The sequence below is a fragment of the Pogona vitticeps genome, chromosome 8, assembly GCF_051106095.1.
Source record: "Pogona vitticeps strain Pit_001003342236 chromosome 8, PviZW2.1, whole genome shotgun sequence".
Taxonomy (NCBI): Eukaryota; Metazoa; Chordata; class Lepidosauria; order Squamata; family Agamidae; genus Pogona; species Pogona vitticeps.
Window position 1 is genome coordinate 23,488,822 of NC_135790.1, and position 4,341 is coordinate 23,493,162.

The 4,341-nt window shown below is 41.3% G+C and overlaps 1 long non-coding RNA gene across 1 annotated transcript; it reads left to right on the forward strand.

Moving 5' to 3' along the window:
- The first annotated feature begins 518 nt into the window (after positions 1 to 518).
- LOC144584214 (uncharacterized) lies at positions 519 to 3,328 on the forward strand. The gene is made up of 3 exons (XR_013538327.1): positions 519 to 620; positions 2,250 to 2,610; positions 3,080 to 3,328. It is a non-coding gene; the product is annotated as an uncharacterized LOC144584214 (long non-coding RNA).
- Positions 3,329 to 4,341: the final 1,013 nt, after the last annotated feature.

A 4,341-nucleotide genomic window follows, 5' to 3' on the forward strand; every position in this document is an offset into this window, starting at 1 on the left:
TCATGTTTTTTATATATATATATATATATATATATATATATATATATATATATATATATATATATATATATATATATATATATATATATATATATATATATATATATATATATATATATATATATATATATATATATATATATATATATATATATATATATATATATATATATATATATATATATATATATATATATATATATATATATATATATATATATATATATATATATATATATATATATATAGTTCAGAGTTTGGTGTGTGCCCATCTCTAAATGGGAGTCATAACCCAAACTGGAGAGAACTAGGTTGGGAGTGGCTAAGTGACAGGGTTTGGATAAAACCTGAAATTGTTAAGTGCAGTTTGTACCAGCAGTAAGTATTTGTAAGGAGCAGAGCTATAGAGTGATGCTAAGCACAAGCATGAACAGCTGAGTAAGAATTTACCAGAACATACCAGGATTGGTATATAACTGGGAGACCTAGAACACAACACTGTGGGTTGCTGTTGGGTTGTTGTGAAGTGCTGTAGCCATGGAGCCAAGCCTGAGAGTTCAGAGGAAGCCGTACCTACGTGCTTGGAGAGTGGAACTCTGGCTGAATGGACTGACCATATGGTATATGACTATTTACTGGACTGTGACACTGATTTAAGGCTTTGTGACTGTGAAACTGCCGTGTATAGAACAAGGACTGAAGCTGTAAATATTCTGCATATAAACCAAGTATTTCTGCTACAAGAGTGTTTGCTGACTGTGTCTGCACTTCACTGGGAACTCTGCTGGTTATCACCACCTGGGAAAAATCCTGGTAAAATTCCGCTAACTCTGTCACTAAGTGAGTGTAGTGTTTCTCCCTGGTCTCATAGATGTTTTAATATCATTGCCTAGAATCCTTAGCCATTGGCCTTGCTGGCTAAGGTAGCTGGCAACTGAAGCTCCAAACATCTGGAGAAACAAAATCATTGTGCCACATCAGGAACAATGGACTTAACAAGAAAAGCTTTGTCTATCTGTCTGAATGCTAGGGAGATGGAATTCTCTGTGTCCCATCAACAGGAACCATAAAGAAGTCACAGCTAGAAGACCCAACAGTTTTAGGCGATTGGTGTACAATAACATCAGCACAGCCCTTCCAGCTGGGAGAAGCAGCTTGTGGATTTTATCGTCATTGCAGGTGGCAGATTGTAGGCAAACAAATTCCCATACAGAAAAAAAAAGCAATACAGGGACAATGCAGATGATCATATGTTGGGACCTGCTCTGTAAGAAGACGATAACCTTTTGTGCTTAGGAAAGGTAAGACACACCTAGGTGACATGTGATGAATATTAAAAATCATTATGCATGAAGTGGAGATGAGGATGATGTTGACAACAGTTTGGTTTCCCAAAACACAACAATGCAAGGCTGGTATGTATTTGGTCATGGATTCAGAAGAGACAAAGGCACACGGCGCATTACACAACACAAAGTCAAATGAACCATTTGCTCCTACTTGCAATTGTGAATTGCTCCTCTATTGCATCATGTTTAAAAAGGATCCATTGTAATTTATTTGTAGCAGAGGGAGAGATTTTCTGGTAATAGGTGCAGTAGCTAAAGAGAACACTGTGGTATAATAAGGTGTGTGCCTTGGCCTTTGGTGGAATGCAGCAAATGCCTCAGGCAGCTAATTCGGGGTATTTGAAGGCAGCCAGTTCTGAAGTGTATCTTTGTGATAGTTTTATTGCCCAGGAAGGGCTTGTGAGATTTTTGCCTCTCTTCTTGAAATAGTTCACCATTCCTTGGATCCTACATAATTAGGCTGCAGAGGGAGGAGGACACTGCTGGGTGAGTTCACTGGTTTAAGTCCATGCCTGCAAAGCCAGAGACTGGAAATGTGATTCCCCAACTGTGCTTCCTTGAAATGTTTTGGACTTCATAGGGCAAGGATGTTGGCAGGTCTTTGGGTTGGAGTCCCTATCATGGGTACCAAGTCCTGAATCCCAAGCCTGAGTCCCTATTAAAAACAAGCTTTGAATAGAGTCAAATCACTGGTGTGACTTAAGTCCAACTTGATAGCAAGTCTCATGATGAGAGTCCCCATCCCTTTTTTGGACTGTAAACCGCCCAGAGTGGATTTGTCTAGATGGGCGATATAAAAGCCAAATAAAATAAAATAAAATAAAACAAATCCCTGCCATAGGGTCTCTTCCAGCTCTGCAGTTTTAAAGATTTTTATTCTTATTTATCCTTCCACCGCAGGCAGCAAAACACTTTGGGCTGGCCCTGCTTCATGGCTGGATACAAAAAGCACACCTCCGAATGCCTGGTACAGGAGCAACAGCCTGCCGACGTCTCACCTTTGCGCTGCCAGAGGCCTCCGGCCGTCTGTAGCTGGAGATGATGTTGCAGCAGACACAAAGGTCCATCTGGCCCAGGGAAAAAAAGCCACGCTAAGCTCAGATTTTCCATCTGTACTTGTGTTCTAAGGACAAAACGCAGGAAAGGCAGAAAGCTTTTCTCATACTCTGTCGCTATTTGCACGGGCAAAATTCTAAGATGCATGAATACTCAAAGCTAACCGTAACCTATTTTACATATTGATTCAGAAGTTGCAAACCTGGTAAGTCCATAACAAATTGCAAACTTAATGAAATTCTTTCCCCATCTTTCCAATCTCCCCTACTCATTGCAAGGACAAGCGTAGAATCAGAATTTGGGAAAGTTACTTTTCAGTCTATATAATGATGACGATGATGTACCGTCAAGTCAATTCAGACTTATGGTGCCCCTTTTCAGTTTTTTTTTGGGGGGGGTAGAGAATACTTATAAGTGGTTTATTCTTTCTTTCTGCTGGGGTTGCCTTGGAACTGTGCAGCTTTCCCAAGGCCACCCAGGCTGGCTCTACTCACAGAAGGCACAGTCAGAAGTTGAAGTGCCAACGTCTGGCTCAACAGCCAGATGCCCAAACCACTGAGCTTTCCAGCTAGCTTTATCATGTGCTGCCAAGAATTCTAATTTATGGTGATCCTTTCCAGGATTTTCTAGGTAGAAAACACATAGAAATGATTTACCATTCCCTTCTTCTTCAGGTGTCCAGGGTCTATGCAGCTTTCCCAAAGCCACACAGAATGGCCGTTCTCCCAGGAGGTATACAGTAGAGAATTGAATTCTCAACCTCTGGCTCTGGAGCCAGAGACCTAAATTACTGAACTATAGCTTTCTGGCTTTCCCCCACCAGCGTGTGATTCTGTGATTAACACACAAACACCCAGAAAACCCCCTTTTCCAAGCACTGTGCAGAATATGTGATGCCCGAGTACAAACTCAGGTAAGCATCAGATTTATACTTAATTCTGGAGACTGCCTAGTTGGCGCGCCTATTTAGCAGTCAAAGCACAGGTTGTCATTCTTAAGAAATCAGGCTTTCAAGTCGTTGCTACTACGTCCTCAATTTTGAAATGGTGATTGATTTAACATTCTGAGAGCAGGAAAGTGGCAAGGAAAAATTGGCACTTTTCAAGCAACGTCGAAACATGATTGTAAGGAATCGCGTTACTTATTGTTTGCTGTTTGGTAGCCCATACATGCTACTAGACCATGTGGAAGTGGACGGATCTACTTGACTGGGTCTCTGTCATCAAATGGTCCCTGTATGCCCTTGATAGAAAGAGTACAGTGGACCCTTGACTTACAGACGGCTTGACTTACAGACTTTTTGAGTTACAGACTTCTCTGGCCGCAAAATTTAGGTTTGACTTGCAGCCTGAGAATTGACTTACAGACCAGAAAAAAACCAAAATGGAACAAAAACAGCCTGTTATGGGATTATTCGGTTTTCAATGTACTGTAGGTCAATGGAGACTTGACCTACAGACTTTTTGACTTGAGAACCGCCTTCCAATACGGATTAAGTTCTCAAGACCCCACTGTATTGCTCTTGCTTTTCTTAGGGGGAAAGGCTCGCAGAGCAGGATGCTGCATCAGTCAACAGCCCAGCCATCCTGCTCTGAGAAATCCCACTGCCAATCGGTTACAAATTCACAAAAAGTGCATATACAGAGAATAGAGGTATAGTCCCACAGCTATAAATACTCATCTATCCAGCAAACAGCAACAGAGCATGGACAGAGTTCCTACTCCAGTCCTCTGAAGAGGCCGGCCACAGAGACTGGTGAAACGTCAGGAAGAACAACCTTTAGAACATGGCCAAAGAGCCCGAAAAACCCACAACAACCAACAGAAAATAGACCTCAGGCTGTCTTTTGCTGGAAAAGCTGGATACCCAACAGCCAAGAAGAAAATTAGGGTAACTTTAGTTCTCAGGAAATTAAAACAGATACACCTTTGGTGC